We start from the raw sequence: 16,189 nt of genomic DNA on the forward strand, positions 1-16,189 counted from the left end.
TCCCTGAACTCATCCCTTTGTGTGAGGCTCCTGCCTGGTTCCACCTCTGACCTTTCCCCAGTGCTGGGACCCTCTAGAGAGTTGATGGCTGGGTGCTGGAAGGTGGGAGGGTGACAGGGCATTCTTTTCCCATTCCCAGTAGCAGCAAGATTGATGTTAGTGTTTCACAGGCACCTCTGCAGCCCACAAAACACAGCTCTTCCCTCCATGGCTTGGAGGGGGAACAAGCAGAGCCCCCCTCTGCCTGCTGAAGGACCCACAAGTCCTTAATACCAGATTAAAAATAGCCCCGGGAGCAGATGTGAGCAGAAGTTGGTGCTAACAGGGCCAGAACACGAGGGGCTTTGCAGTGGCTTAACAGCTTACGGATTCATCCTCCTCAAATCACATTAGCCAGGGACTCCCCCCTCTCCCACTCCTGCACCGCGGCAGGGCCTAGAGGTTCTTCCTGCTCCCAAAACTCCATCCTCACTGGGGATGGATTAGGGCTTCCAGCGAGGGGCGGGTGAGGGGGAACAAACCCCTCTCACACCTGAGCCGCGTGGTGTTGAGGTTCTGCGCTCGGGGCAGGATCCTGCCCGTGGACCCCTGGGGGCTGCAGTGGCCCCGGGAGAGGCAGCCGGGGACACACGGTGACGGTCCTCGCCAGTGTCCCCAGGGCGGTGACCATCAGGTGGCACCAGGAGCCTCCCCATGGGGACAGCCCGGCCCCAGGGCAGGGTACGGGGCCCCAGGGGTGCTGTGGGGACCCGGCTCCTGAGCGTGAGCCGGGGTAGCACCCGCCTGCTGCAGCCCAGAGCCAGCAGCCAGTGCCACCGCAGGGCCACCACCGCCAGGCCGGCGGAGAGCAAAGCGAGGCCCTCGGCGCCGGGGCCCAATTCCATCCTGCCGCCGCCTCCATCCCCGTCCTCGCGGGGCCCTATTCCCGCTTATCTCCGCAGCCGCCGCCTGCGCAGCACCGATAACGCGGGCGTGGCCCCAGGACGGGGTCGGGTTTGGGGGCACTTCAGTGACCCTGCCGCCCTTACTGCGGTGGGCTCAGGACGGGACACCCCAGCTCCTCCAGCCCCCAACAAGGACGGGGCTTTCCCTAAGAAAACTTCGGAAAATAGTGAAAATAAGCAAAAAAAAATCTACAAAAGCCCTGATTCTGCCGGTTGTGGGGCTCTGCCTCAGCGCGGGGGGAACCTTCTCCTTATACGGGCCTATGATGTCACGGGGGCCGGGCGGAATCTCCTGGCTCCGCCCCCCGTCACCTGTGGGCTCCGCCCACTGCAGCGGCGCGCGCTGGCCCCGCCCCCTCCGCGCGCTGACGGGCGGGGGCGGCAGCTGGTGGGCGCGGCCAAGGGGCGGGGCTAGGGGTGACGTCAAAGGGGGCGGGGCCGGCGGTGCAGGTAGAAGCAGAGCGGAGCGGAGCGGCGGCCCCGGTGAGCGGGTGGAGGCCGGGGGTCACCGGGGGAAGTGGGGGTTCCTTGGGTTTCAGGCCCATTTTGGGGTGAGAGAGGTTTTTTTAGGGGGGGGAGGACTGTAGGGGTCAGGCAGGTTATGGGGTGCGGGGGTGCTGTGGAAGTTCTGGGGTACTTTGCGGAGTGTAGGGGTCAGGCAGCTTCTGGAGGATTTGGGGCTCCTGAGAAGGACCCGTGGTGGGTCAGTCTGGTCATGGGCTGCGGGGCTGTAGGAGGAGTTGTGGTGCTGTGGAGGCACATGGGGGCTCAGGCCGGCTATGGAGTGGAAGGGTTGCCAGAGGACGTGAGGTGCTGTGAAGCAGGGGGTCTCCGGTGGGGTCAGGCTGCCTGTGACCCGGGGTTGCGAGAACCAGGGGCACCCGTAGAGGTCAAACTGGATGTGAGGTGTTCTAGAGTGCTCAAGAGCTGGGGGGGGTGGGGGTGGGAATGTCCGTCTAGGTGTGGGGGACCCACGGTGACTGAGATGTGGAGGAGGGGGGTTACGGAGAAATGGGGGATGTTCAGGGACTGAGCGAGACCAGGGGAGACTGCAGGACTGTCAGGAAGCCTATGGGGTAGAAGGGAAGTGAGGTGCTCTGGAGTGAGGGGGATCCCCAGTAGGGTCAGGCTGGGTTTGGGGGGAATGGGCTGCACTAGGGCTGTTCTAGAGACTCTGAGTGGGGCTGCGGGGGAGGATGTGGGGCGGAGGGCCACCCACAGTGGATTCATGCTGAGGAGGTGGATGGGGCACCGCCTCACGGGGAGTACCAACCCTGGGACTCGGATGTTTCCCTCTGTGCTCTTGTTTCCACTGGTGCAGTGGAGGGGCAGAGGCAGGTGCAGCCTCGGGGAGTGGGGTCCCCTCCAGTCACGGCAGCGACCCTTCCTAAGAGGTGGCAGCTCCCGCTTTGGCATTTGGGTCCAGCTCTGGTTCTCTGAGCATTCGGTGTTCCTGGGGCTGTGCCCGAGATGCAGCAGCTCAGCCTGTGGCTTCGGGGCGGCCGCGATCTCTCGTCGAGACCCGTCTGCGGCCGCCGGGACGGTTCTCAAAGCCGGCGGCAGTGGCGGGGCCGCGGGGGCTGCTCCTGCCGTCGATTCCTGTCCCGGCGCCGGTCGGGGCTGCGCTGAAACCTCCCACTGACTTCCCTACGCCGAGGAGGGGGTCGATGTCTTCACGTTCCCTCTTCGATGGGGCCATTTTGCGCTGATGTTGCAACCAGACTCGTGTGCGGCGTGCCCCGCGGTTCCTGCAATCTCTTCCTCTCCTGAATTTCGCCCTTCTGCAGTCGTGGTTGGACGAGAGGCTGGTGAAGCTGCTCGTCGGTCCGTGCCGTTGGCGTCTGCCTTCCCCACTTCCTGGAGGGGTCCGAGCGGCTGGTGGGATGGCGGGGGACAGCGGGGGACAGCGGGGGACGGGGACTATCTTTAGGGCTGTGTTGCAATGGAGGGGTGTGCCTTGGCTCGGCGCTGCCGGGAGCCGCCTCCTCGCCCGAGGATTGACTTACGCCGAGCCTCCCGCATGGGGAAAAGCAACACTTGCTGTGCGGTTTGTGTGAGCAGGAGGGGCTGTGGCGGGGCTGTGAGGCTGAGCCGGGGGTCAGACAGTGCGGGGGCTGATGTCGGTCACACGTGCCCTGCAGGAGGTCAGGCTGTGCTGGGCCGAGGTTTGGGGAGCCCCGTCGGCCCCCGGCACTGGCACATGTCACTCTGGCACATGTCGCTCGTGCTCTGCCACTGCCCGGCAGCGGGAACAGCTGAGCCGGAGCAAACGGCCAGCATGGGAAAGGCTGGTGGTGCAGGGAATCAATGCTACCCCGTGGGACAGAAGTTGCCCTGGAGCACGGGAGCAAGTTGGGTTCTTGCAAGGTGCATCCCAGAACGTTCCTGTCCCTGTGCTTCCTTCCTGAGGCTTAGTGGAAGCACAGATTCAGCTGTAGGAGAGAGACAGAGTCAGGTCTCTTTTGCATCCTCTTTCTGCCAGAGTAACGTGGTTAGTCCATGGGAGTAATTTGCACCGGAGCTGATGTGGAACCAGGGTTCCGTGTTTGGGTTAATCCTTCCTCTGAGCCATCACCCTGCTCATGGCCACTGTGCCCGTGGTGGTGCAGCTGCACCATCCCTGTTTCTGAGAGGAGGCAGCTGAAACTTGTGGAACAATTTGCATTCCCCTAGGAGTTCAGTTCCTCTCCCAGCTCTGGGGCCTGTGTAGACATGGGTCTCCTCCAGCTTCTGGTGCTGCCAGCCCCTTAGTTTCTCTGTTAAAATTGGGGCACACACTGCTTCTGCCTGTGATGATGGTGAGTCAGCAGCAGTAAAAAGTTGATCTGTGCATCAAACTGCTTCCCATGTTCTGTGGATGTGGGGCTCTCCTATCCATTTTACTTTTCCTCATGCTTAGGAGAAACTTCAGGCCTTCTGAGAAGGCTTGAAACCTGCTGAGGAGAGAAAGTGCCTTCTCATCTGCAGCAGTGCTGCTGGGATGAGGCTCCCTCTTCCTGACGCACAGCCTGGCAGCTGCTGGAATTGCCTGCAGCTGCATCGCTCTGCACCGCGTGTCCCCCCAGGCTGGCACGGTCCTTTTGGAGCCAATGTCAGGGAGAGGATCTCTCAGAGAAAAGGCAAAAACATCAGCTGTTTTCTGAGGAGAGCACTTTGAAATTATGTCACTGATTTAATATATAGAAAGGTTTTTCTGAGCTCCCTCCCCAGCTATTTCTCAGAATAAAAACCAGAGGGTAAGGTGGGCTGCAGGTTGTCCCTGTCCCAGAGAGCAGGAATTGACCTGTCTCTGCTCAGCAGTTTCACCTGTGTGTTCACAGCTGCAGGAAGAGGCTTGAGGCTGTGGTGGCTAGAAGTTTAGGGTCATAACTGGCTCTTGGCCATGCTGGATGCTGTGGTTGGAGGTGTGATTCGGGAAGGGGGTGGACTTGTGCATCATTAGCCTAGAGGTGTCTCTGAGTGAGCTGCCCAGAAGGAAGGGGACGTCTTGGTTGTCCTTTTTATGAGTTTTGCTTCATGCAGTGATTTGTGTGAGCCTCTGAGTTGGGATTCACCAGGAGGGGCTGCAGCTGGTTGTCCTTATTTAGCCTGGGACTAGCACTTGGGGGATGAGCAGTCTCACACAGCGGTTATTCCAGTGAAGCCATGATGGTTTGGGTCCCCCATACCCATGACATCGGGACTTTGTCATGCCATCCTCTTCTGAGCTGGTGAGAACAGCCAGGGTGGGCTGGCTGGGGCTCTGGGGTCTGGCCAAAGCAGCCACCACAGCTGCCCACCTCTCCCCACTAGAGGCTGCTGATGACCAGAGCATTTTCCATCCCTGCTCTGAGAAAGCAGCAGGGTCTGGAATTTGCAGGGCTGAGCATCCCGGCCTGAGCTTTTCCTGCTGATTCACCCTGGAGACAGCAGTGCATTTTCCTTGGCAGTGGCTAGGCTCAGGGGGCACATCTGCTCACCTGCCAGACCCACAATAGATCTCCCTACTTCATTAAGTCTTAATTAGGTAAATGCGCCGGGGCCATGTGCGAGGCCATTGCCAGGGACATGGATCATGTGTGGAGCCAGGTACCAGGGATGCCAGCTAGCATTCTGCCTGCTTCAGGGGTTTTTCTAGCTGGGTGCTGAATGTGGAATGAGTGCAGGCTCTCCTATTGTTTTCCCAGAGGATGTGTGCACAGCGATAAGCGCTCCAGCCCTCTGGCATGGTCCAACTGGCAGAAAAGCCAAGGATTAGTTAAGCCATGGAAGGGATCCTTCACATCTGGGCACAGCCGTAGTAAAGCCACCCTGTGGACACAAAGGAGACACTTCGTCCAGGCCATCAAACACCTGGGTGGGATGGGCTGGAAAACCCGGACCCTGGGGAGATGATTAATCGTGAAAGAGTGAGGTGTAAAATGGAAGGCAGTGACTGCTGCAGTGGAAGTGCCTGGGAAGGAGTTTGTGGTGTTGCACAAGCCCCACTGCCTTTGCAGGCAGTGCTGGGTGGGGTGTGTGGTGCCAGCTGGCTCCGGCATAGGGCATGGCTTCCCTAACAATGGCAGTGCTTTACATAATCTGGGACTTGCCAAACAAGCTTGAAGGTCTGGAAAATCCTCCCGCTATTGTTCATGCTCAAAGTTTGCTACATTTCTTGGTTTGATCTGCAGGGCTGGATTTTGTTTTGGGACTTCAGTGAGGGGAAAATGCACTTTGCACAGAGGGAAGAAAAGGGTGTTTGTGGTGTTTAATCCATGCTCTGTAGATGAAACTATTTTTGTGGATCACAAGAGGTTCTGAGCAGCTGCTTGCAGCTTTGTAGGGCTGCAGGACTCTCTGTCTATCCAATTAGTATGGTTGGTGTCTAGTCCCCTCCTGATGCCCCCTGAGAAAATCCTGGACTACCAGATGGGGATGGGGCACCGTGGGCAGGGCTCACACAACCACTGTCTGGGCTCCTGACTTGGAGTCTGTGTCAGGGCACAAATGCCATGTCGGAACAGCTTTTTGCTGTCTCAACCCCCTCAAGTTGGACCCTGAGGCTCCAGGAAGGCTCCAAAACTGCTGCTCATTGGCAGATTTTAGGAGAAGAGGCTTGATGTGAACTTGGGGTGTCTTACTGTGCTGTGTCAACCCTGATGGTGACTTCCTGGGGGGTGATTTGGGGCATCTGGGAACCCCTGTGGGAGGATGCTGAGGCTGTGGAAGCCACCCCAGGCCCATCCTGGCCTGTGTAAGGCTGTGGGCTTGACCTGGACATGTTTCGTGGCTCCTGAGAAGTCTTCTGGGGCATGGGGCCTGCCTTTGCTCCTCCATTTGCTCACCCCAAAGCCCTTTGCCAACACAAATAAAGCCCCCGTGTGCTATTCAATTAAATGAACAAATCCTGTTAAAGTGTTCTCTGCTCGTTTGTGAATAGATGACTGAGAAACCTGACTTTTCTGTCCATTCCTGGGAAAGGCAGGTTTTGTACCAAGGAGTGAGGTGAAGTCTTTTCTAGTCCACTTCATGTGAGGCAAGTTTTTGAGCCCTGGAAAGCAGCAGAGGAGGAGGAACCCCAGCCTGAATACATTCTCTTATTAGAGGTGGCTTTGAGTGCCTTTCATGTAGATAATTACATCTGGCCACAGTTGACCAGGACTGGATTTAAGGAGGGGATCTGAGGCTTGGCGTGTACTGGGAGCTTTCAGAGTTGACTGCAGTGGCATTACAGCAATCTGGTAGTTGTTGCGAACAAGGCAGTGAAGGGCAGCCATGGGGCAGCTCTGAGCCTTAGGGCCTGGAAAACTCAGTTTTGGCACTGATCTTAGCTTTGTTGTGAGGAGTGGGGTGGACTGATGCCTCAAAGCATCACCAGGGTGTTAAGGCAGCCGTGTAGTGACCTCCATGACCTGATCCCTCTGACTGCTGCAGTGATTTAGGTGCTCACTGGATAGTACCAGCCATCCAGAGGCTTGTATTTCTATATCCACTCTCCAAAACCCCTTGGAGATGGGGTAAGCTTCTTGCGGGCACTTCAGAACTTGAGGGGAGCTCTTTGTCTGTGCTGAGGGTATGTATTGGACAGGACAGCACAAGTTGCCTCTCTGCCCCCAGGTGAACTCAAACCCTGAGTGTGGGAGCAAGGGAGGGCAGATGTTAAGATGACAGCCCGGCACAGAGCCACGTTGAGCTGTAACGTGACTTTGTGCGTCTGTGTTGATGTTGTGCTGGAGGTGCCGTGTCTGACGTGGAGGTGAACCTCTCCCATATGGCCGGGATTGGTCTCCGGCAATCTGTGGCTGCTCAGAGCTCACAGGCTGGCAGACAGGGTCAGCACTGCTTGAGAATTTCCTCGGGTGCAGAGCGGAGGCTTTTAATAGCAAACGCAGTCATCTGCATCATGGCATGGCCTGAAACTTGGCCCTAAGGATCCACTGCCAGCTGGGCACTGGCTGAGCAAGATGTCCATATCTGTTGGAATTTTTTTTAAGTGTTAAATGAAAGTAAAATGGTTTTGAGGAAAGATAAAATAAGACTTAAAGCAATTGCTGGTGGGTTTGAGGTGCAGCTCCTCCCTAGGAGTTATCTTGGAGAAACCCTGCCTTTCTTGGGAAGGTTATGCGGCCCATCTCAGTGTGCTGTGCTGACAGATGCCATGCCTCAGCTGGGTGCCAAGACTTCAGCCTTCTAGGAAAGGCAGCAGGAGCTGCTATGGTTTTTCTTCTGCCATCCTGTGGGCACCTGGTGCTGTGCGAGCAGCATGCAGAGCCACAGATGGCTCAGGTTGTGGTTGCAGCGCTGCTTGCTCCATCTGAACTACCTTTGAGTGGGAGCATACAAGATACCCAAGTGCAGAATTAATCTGTGCTGCTGCTGAGCAGGGTTGTTTCTGGCACTGCTGCTTTTTCTTTGGCTGTAGCATGAGGTGAATGTGATTTCGGCAGCTGCCTGGCTCCAGCAGTTTGCATTCTGCCTTCCCTATAAACTGTCTTCATCCTGCTCAGGTTCCTGGCCCCTGTCCTGCTCAATATGAGGCTGTTACCAGAGCTCAGCAAACCATGATGATCACATCCAAGTGCTGGACCTCGAACCACCTGGCAGCACTGGGTTGAAGCTCATTTGCATAGGGTGGTTAATTCTCTGTATGCGTTAATCTCCGTGACCATCTGTGTTCTTTCCCAGGCTGGGGAGATGGGAGCTCTTTGGATTTTCCCAGGAGGTGAACATAGAGAAGATTGCTTATTCTGTGTACGCTGAAAACTGCCCTGGGTCAGAGCAGGACAGACTCATTAGTTCTGGGAGCAGTTGTTCCTGCATCTTTGGGAAAGGAGGCACTGACATGTCTCTCTATCCTGAAGGCACATCCTGAGGAGATGCAGGGAGGAGACAGGGGCAAAGACTAAAAATGGAAACCTCTACAAATGCTGTCCAGCATTCAGTCCCAAACATGGAGGGTCTGTGATCAGTTTGGCTGGCATCCTAGAGGGCTGAGGTTCCAGGGAAGGCTGTGTTGGTCTGAGGAGAAATAGTACACTAAAGCTTCTCCTGGCCATCCCAAAAACCCTGCCCCGGCTGTGGCAGCCTCTGGGGTGTACCCCACCAGCAACCACTGCTGTCTCTGTCCTGGTGAATTGCTCCATTTGAACCTCAAAAGCTGCTTTGGAGACTGGGGTGCTCACACACAGCACCAAAATTAGGGGACCAGTGCCTATAGGTGAGCTGCATTAGCATCTCCAGACCTGTGCAGAGGCTGCTGCTGGCAGAGAAGTTTTTTCTGCAAGCAGCATCTGAATTCTTCCTTGTTTTGTTTTCTCACATTTGGAGCCTGAGGCTCTGCAGACCATTACAGCCCCAGCTGGGATCCCACCAACATGGGCAGAGGTGACATTAGCTATGGGCACTTTTGAGGGATGCCTGTCCTGTGGGGCAGCGTGGCCCTGCTGATGGTATCCAAACCCAGAGGGAGTGATTCCTGCCCTGTAATTAAGCTCAGCTGTTCCTGTTCACACTAATGAGCTGTCTAACGGATGTGCTCCTCACAGCTGCTCTGCATCCTCTGTGTGGCTCTGAAGCTGGAGGTGACTTTCCAGGAGAGCCACCTGCAAAGAGCAAGATCTCAATCCCTGTCACGTTGGGGTGAGGTATGTGGGCCGGGAACCTTTGACTGTGAAGGCTTTTCTATGACTGCACCCTGTGTGCTGTGAATTCTGCCAAGTCCACCCTAACTCCTTGGTAAGGAAAGCCCTTCATGCTGTTCATACTGGCAGGGCTGGGCAAGGTGGAGGCGTTTTCCCAACCTTCAGCTGAGGGACTGAGGCTGCTGCTTGACAGGAGAGTTGATCTCTACTTGCATCCAGGCTGGATAATAACACTTAAAAAAACAAATGGTGCTCCAGCTCCTCTCCTGGTTCAGTAGTTTGTGTTTTCAGTCTTGATGGAGATGAGGCACTGGGATTGTCGGCATCAAGGTGCATCCCAAAGGATAGGTATGGGCTTGTGCCCATCTCTCCACCTAGTCTAGTGGAAGGTGTCCCTGCCTGTGGCAGTGGGTTGGAATGAGATGGGCTTTAAGGTCCCTTCCAACACAAACCATTCCATGATTCTGTGGTTCTCTGGCACGGCAGGGTGACGGTTTATTCTGGCATCACGCCACACTTGTGCTATGAGTGCTTGACTGGGTGGCGTCAGGCAGGTCCCTGTAGCCTCAGTGGGGCTGTTGTATGGGCTGAATTTGGGGTGCGTGCCCAGCGGAGCACACAGCCAGCCTTGCCGCGGCTGGGAGCACCGTTGCTCTCTTGAATCTCTTCATTTAGTTAATGATCCTTTTGTTGAGAGGATTAGGGTTTAGAGGCCTCTGGCCGAGTGTTAATTAAATTAAGGCTCTTGGTGTTTTGTGGAGTTTTTGAAGCCCACTAGAGGGCTCAGTCGGAGCCCTGTAGAGCCGGGCCCGGCGGCGCTGGGCTGTGTCCAGCCCTGCAGAAGTTTGCACGAGAAGTTCTGTAAGTGCGGAGGAGCTGGAGGGGCGCAGAGCTGCAGGGGCCAGCCCGCAGCGGAGCTCGCTGCTCCTGCAGCCCCGGCCGTGCCCTGGCACCGGAGGCTGGCAGGCATGCGGTGTCTGCCTCACTGCTCACTCTATTATCAGCGTTAGATAATGCCGAGCTGATGTTTTTGGTTGTTTTTTTCTCCTTCTCCACTTGGTGTTTACATTTCTGAGAAGTGGCTGACCGTGAACGTCCGGTTCCACCTTCGCTTCTGGAGGAGTCAGATACTGACGTTTGCTCTGTTGCCTCGCTCATTTGGGTACAAGTGTGAGCACTCGGCTTTGGGACTCGAGGGGTTTTTCTGGTGGGTGCATGGGTTTTCCGTGTCTAGCTGGAACTGCTTTTTAACCAGTGTCTCTTCTTTCTCTTCTATCTACTGCCCCACGATGGATTTTGGTGTCTCACCTGTGTGCTTGGGCTGGCTGTCTCATCTCTGGGTAAGTACCTGCTTTGTTAGATCAGTGGGTGGAAGTGGTTGAAACAAGTTGCTTTGACTTAATGATCGGACCTATTTAAATAATGAACTGGCCTGTTTATTCTGTCTTAAATTCTGGAGCATTGGTTGTTGTCAAACAGCATGATTTATTGTCTCTGTGTGTGTGACGATTTTGGGTATTGAAAAGCAGTTAGTTGGCCTGGAAATTGCTGTATTTTATAATATGAAGAAGCCCCCAGTAGAAGTTTTTCCTACCAGCCTAGGCTGTGGAGCACTGACCTGGGGATAAAAACACACTCAAGTGCTAGCAAGTGAGCAAATGGACGGGAAAATATTCTTGTGAATGGAAAACAATTCTTCCTGTTCTCCCCAGGACGTCTCCTGACATCTGTTGGTGACAAGTCAGTGCTGTGGTTGTGAAAGGGGCTCTCTGATGGCACTGGACCACCTTGCCCTTTGCAAACCGTGGGTGTTGGGGGCTTTGCAGGGCACAGAGAGGAGCCTGAGGCTGTTCTGGCAGGAGAGGAGAGGAAATGCGTGTTGAGCTTGGAGAAGAGCATCAGGCACTGATGTTTTCAATTTGTGTTCATGGAGAGCCAGCTTTGCATGGGGGAAAAAGTGCCCTGGTGGGGTGGATTCTGATGTTTCCCTGCAGAGGTTTGGTGCGTGCCAATAGCTTGGCTGTGAGGTGGAGTTTGTGTATTAAAGCCTCTGAGGACAAGGTGTGTTCTCAGGGTGGAGGTAAGGAAGGGATCTGCTTGGTGAAGCTGTTTCTCTGGATGCAGTGGAGCCTTTGCATTGAGGTTGTGTTCTCTGGAAACTTCAGTAAGTTTAAATTTACTTTTTTTTCTTTTTTTAAATTCAAACTATCCTCCTGCTAAGCTTTCCCTTCTCTCCATCACTCCCCTTCTCTAGTAACACCCTCTCCTCTCCCAGTAAGGGAAAGGGCTGAGCACATTTAAAGCAGCTCTGCTCCACGCCTGAGTATTCCATGTGCTGCCAGTCATTGATGAAAGACTTGAAGGGAAAGCAGAGGAAGGTGATGGGAACAGATTGCTTTATTCTTAAACTTGACATCATTATACAATGCCTCATGGCAGGGCAGGAGAGATGAATCAAATCCAAGCATAAACCTGTTGTTCTTACTCAGAAATGAGTACTATATTTGGAAGATGAGCAGCTGCCTCCTGATCTGAATGAGCTTTGCTACCAAATCTCCAAAATCAGAATCATTAATTAACTAGAAAACCTGCCTTGGTCAGAGGTGCTGAGCTCCAGCCCCACCAAATACCCAGCAGCCATTTGAATGCAGAATAAAACTCCTCCATGTGGAAGGTACAGCAGGAAGCTCCTGTGAGTTTGGATATGGAGCAGTGTGCAAGTGCTCACTTGCATGATGTTTGGAATGGGTTAGTGAGAGGCAAAGCTGTACCAGCACAGCAGCTGCAGTTGTGCCAGGGTAGCCTGGAGCAGGTCTTTTGCCAGAGAGTCTTCCTGCTCAGTGCTTGAGCAGATCCTCAGGACAGTCACCCATCTGGCTATCTCTTTATGACTTTAAGTCTCTGGTCAAGGGTGAATTTTTCCCTTGGGAAACACTGATAACCTGGACAATCCCTGGTTTGTTCTCCCCAGAGCAGTCTCCATGTTACTTTTTCCTGTTTTCTTCTATGTATTGAACAGAGGGAAGATAACTGTATTTTGGTGGTCCTGCTTGTTACAGGCTTTGGAGGTTTTGATCCTGATATGACATGAAATTTGCTGCTTGCTGAATAATTGGTGTCAGTCTTTGTCAGCAAACAAGAAAGCCATGTGGTACTTTGTTAGGGATAGCAAAGATAAAGGGGGTGTGGTACAATTTCACTGGCTCAGGGGCAGCCCTGACCCTCACCCAGCACAGAAAACAGCAGGCTCAGATTGCCTCTCCATCTTTAACCATAGCTTATCTCCTATGTAAACATAAAATGCATAGGAGTTTTAGTAAGATAATCTCCTCTCATAACCTAGTAAGTGTTGGGCATCAGTCCTGACACTAACACACCAGCAGAATCTATGGAGGGAAGCTGGGAGTAGCTGCGGGACAGAAACTGTAAGGGAAAAATGCTGAAAATGCAAGAGGAGCCTCTGTTGAGGGTTTTGCTCTTGACCTTCAAGGTGATATTCACATATGTTGCCATTATTTAAAGCCTGTCAAGAAATCCAAGGTGAGGTCATTGCTGAAAAATTGTTTAGAGCTGTGTCTTTGTTGGTAAGTGCAGAGTTCATGGGCTGCGTTTGGGATCTGTCTTTCCATTCGGTGGCACTTGTGATGCTAGAAGCCATGTGCTATTATCTTTATCAATATATGTTGTTTCTTTCTATCCCAGAATTCACAGGTGACCTGGGGAAGGGCACTGCTTTGCAGTGTGTTTGTTGTGTTGTGAATTTTGGTCTCCCCTTAGTCCTTGTTTACACATAACCCAAAGAGGAAGTACAAATGAGGTTTCCAGCACCTTTTAGTGAGATTTTCTTCTTTAACCTCTCCTGTTGGTTGACAGTGCCTGAACATGAGCCCGGGTAGGCAAGGAGGCAAATGACATGTGGCCTGTAACTGCACTAGTGTGGCCAGCAGGACCAGGGCAGTCCCCGTGTATTGGTCAAACCTCAAATCCTGGGATCAGTTTTGGGTCCCTCACAACAAGTAAGACATTGAGAGGCTGGAGTGTGTCCAGGGAAAGGAACAGAGCTGGAGAAGGGGCTGGAGCAGTAGGAGCAACTGAGGGAGCTGGGGCAGCTCACCCTGGAGAAAGGGAGGCTCAGGGGGGACCTTCTGATTCTGCACAACTCCCTGACAGGAGGGGACAGCTGGGGAGGGAGGTCAGGGAACAAGGGACTGCATGAGAGGAAATGGCCTCAAGCTGTGCCAGGGGAGGTTTAAGTTGGATAATAGGGAAAAACTTAATGGTAAAGGTCATCGAGCACTGGCACAGGCAGCCCAGGGCAGTGATGGAGTCACCGTTTAAAATCCATGTAGATGTGTGACTTAGGGGCATGGGTTAGTGATGGGCTTGACATTGGTGGGTTAATGGTTAGACTCTTTGATCCTGAAGGACTTTTCTGACCTAAATGATTCCATGATTTCTATGGAAATGTGGCAGCAGGGTATCTCTTTCACTTGTCCCACCCTGTCAGAGGAGACCATCAGTCTCCTACGTGGTGTCAAGTTCTAGGGCCAGCTTAGCTCAGTGTTTTCACTTTGTTGCTTTGTAAAGCAGTGAAAACAGTTCCCATTGTGGCGTTCAGAATAGCAGTGCTGCCCTCTGAATTACCATCTAATTAAATGAAAGCAAAAACTCCAAAGCAAGTGAGCTTTCTGTTGCATAAGAAAAGCTGTTTTAGTTGACCTAAAAACCGACGTTGAAAACCAGCCTAAACAGAGATGCTTTCCCTCCCAGCTCTATGGGCTGTGCAGAGCAGTTGCTACTGTTCTTGGAGAGCCATTCATGCCTGGCAGCTGGGAGCCCACTTCAAAACAGTTAGGCCTTTGAGACTTGCTTCCCTTTTGCTTGATGGTTGGAGAAACCCTGCTGTGGAGACAAATAATTAGAAATAAAAGATGGCAGCTTAATGATTATTGGCTTTTCTGATGCAGCCTGCAGTGAGTGCAGGGTGAGATTGGCAAATGCAGGCTGCTGTTGCATCTCCTGCTCCAGAGATTTACTGTGTGCACTGTTACTGTGCAGCCTCAGTGGACCTGCAGAATGTCTTGAACTAACAGAGTTGTTATTTATTCTAGTAACAAACCTTTTCAGACTCTTGGCAATTAACTGTGACAATGGCAGTGTACTCCCTGTTTCTCCATCCATGCCCACAGCTTTCCTTGGCAACCTTATCCCCCTTGCCCTCGTCAATTCTTTGGATTCTGTCTATAAATGTGAACCACTTTGGGTTTTCTTGATAAAATAATCATGAAAAGTTACTACCTTAAAAACGCCTCAAAATACCTTATTTTGAGCTCCAGAAAATCTGGCAGCAGTGGGATGCTATCCTCTGGGATCCTGTCGTATGGATATTAACCTTTTTGAAGCTGGTATCCATGGCTGCCAGTTTCAGAGGTTAATATACTGCATTTCAAGCAAGCTGAGGTCTTTTTAATTTATGATATAGAAATGTGCACCAGTTAATCATTGTGCACCTGCAGAAGTGCCTCTGGGCAGACTTTGGCTATGCTCTCTTAGGTTTTGGGAACATCCATAGGCAGGACTCAGAGTGGCAAATCTGATCCAGTTATGTAGTTCAGAGCAAACCCTGTGAGGTCCAAGGACGTGTCAGGCAGGGGATGCAGCGCTGAACAAGGTGGTGCCGAGCTTTGGCTCTTATTTGTGGAAAAAGTAATGGCTAGAAGTTGTGTTTATTCTCCACAGATAAAGTTTAATTTAAATAAGTGTTAGATTTTGCCAGGTGTCCCTCACTGGTGCACAGGTCTAGCCCTCAATCACAAATTGCTGTCTGTTGACTAGTGCTGGCTTGGGTTCACGGCTTGTGTGAATTTGCTGCCTGGCCTTTGGATTACATGAGATATGTTAGTGCAGACCTGAACTCTCTCTGCCAAGTATCTGCCTCAAACTTGCTGCTAGGTACACGCTAGTCCTAAAGAAATCCTCATCTTGAAACTGTCCTTCCCCAAGCCAAAGAGCTCTAAGCATTTCGAAGCCAAGGGGTGCTCTTTGCCCAACAAGAGCATAACAGTATGGAGTCAAATCTCTTTCATTGAATTGGTGCCTTTGTGGGGAGAAGCTGCAGTCGAAAACACACCTATCTGGTGTTATTTAAAGAAGCCAGAGCCTCTCTTGGCTACAGTTTGACTCCTCATCCATGCAAGAAGTAAATCAGCTCCTGACATCTTTTGTTTGTAGTGCAGCTTGGCTGCCTCCCGGCTGGAGCTCTGGTCTCTAGGTGGCACTCACTGTTATTTTTGGGTGCATTTCAAGAAAGACTGCATAGCTGAGCTTGTCCCCTGCTGAAGGGACAGCTGCTTCTCCTGCCGGGCTGGCTGGTCCTGTTTGGCTTAGGAGGCTGATGTAAGGGCTTGAACTTCTTCTTGCTGCCAAACATAGGAGTTCCCAGCAGCAGTACCTTAAAGAGGGGTAGGGAGTCAAGTGCTGTCTGTGAGCACACTCCTCTGGTTTTAGTTTTTTACTGAGACTGCTGGGAAATGAAATCCTGGTAAATGCCTGGAAGGAGGGTGAGCTCTCAAGGTGATGGAGGTGAGTGTGCTGTGGGACAGTCTGAAGCTCCTGTGATGGTTCTTTCCATGGTTCGGTCAGTGTCTTGGCTTGTTTCTGGAGATCACGTTCATGCTACACTGACTCTGCCTTTTCCTGAGCCTGCACTGCTTGTATTCACAGCATCACCTGTAATCTATTCTCCAGGATTTGTTAAGCTCTTTCTAGATCCTTTCAGTACAGCCACTCATGTGTTTAATACTTCCTACTCATACTTGAGAGGAAAAGTATTCCTCTGTCAATGCAGAACCATTCACACTCAATCTTGCAGGCTGCAAATGACCTCTAATCTTCAATGGTGCATCTTGGCAGAAATGTACTTTATACACTGACTCTAAGCCCTAAGTCTAAACAAAGCTGACTCTCCAGGAGCTGTTTTTTCCTGCACTGGCACATGTCCTGGAGAGAACTAAAGCTCCTCTTCTGTTTTATTCCTCTTTCTACTTGGAGCTTGTCTGCTTTAGGAAAATTGGAGGTGGACTGCCCTGATGCCACATGTGATTCCAATACAGAGATCACTCAGTCTCTAGCTATGAGGGTGCT

At 52.7% G+C, this 16,189-nt stretch overlaps 1 protein-coding gene across 20 annotated transcripts in view; it reads left to right on the forward strand.

Moving 5' to 3' along the window:
- The first annotated feature begins 1,476 nt into the window (after positions 1–1,476).
- Positions 1,477–16,189, forward strand: part of EPB41 (erythrocyte membrane protein band 4.1) — a 91,036-nt gene continuing 76,323 nt past the window's right edge. For 19 of the 20 annotated variants that reach the window (XM_058856189.1, XM_058856195.1, XM_058856191.1 and 16 more), the window contains exon 1: positions 10,223–10,386. The gene's annotated coding sequence lies outside the window, so the exon portion shown is untranslated. Of the gene's footprint in view, positions 1,496–10,222; positions 10,387–16,189 lie in introns of those variants that run through there. The other variant, XM_058856188.1, reaches the window with a different exon arrangement.

Source organism: Poecile atricapillus, chromosome 24, assembly GCF_030490865.1.
Source record: "Poecile atricapillus isolate bPoeAtr1 chromosome 24, bPoeAtr1.hap1, whole genome shotgun sequence".
NCBI classification, from domain to species: domain Eukaryota; kingdom Metazoa; phylum Chordata; class Aves; order Passeriformes; family Paridae; genus Poecile; species Poecile atricapillus.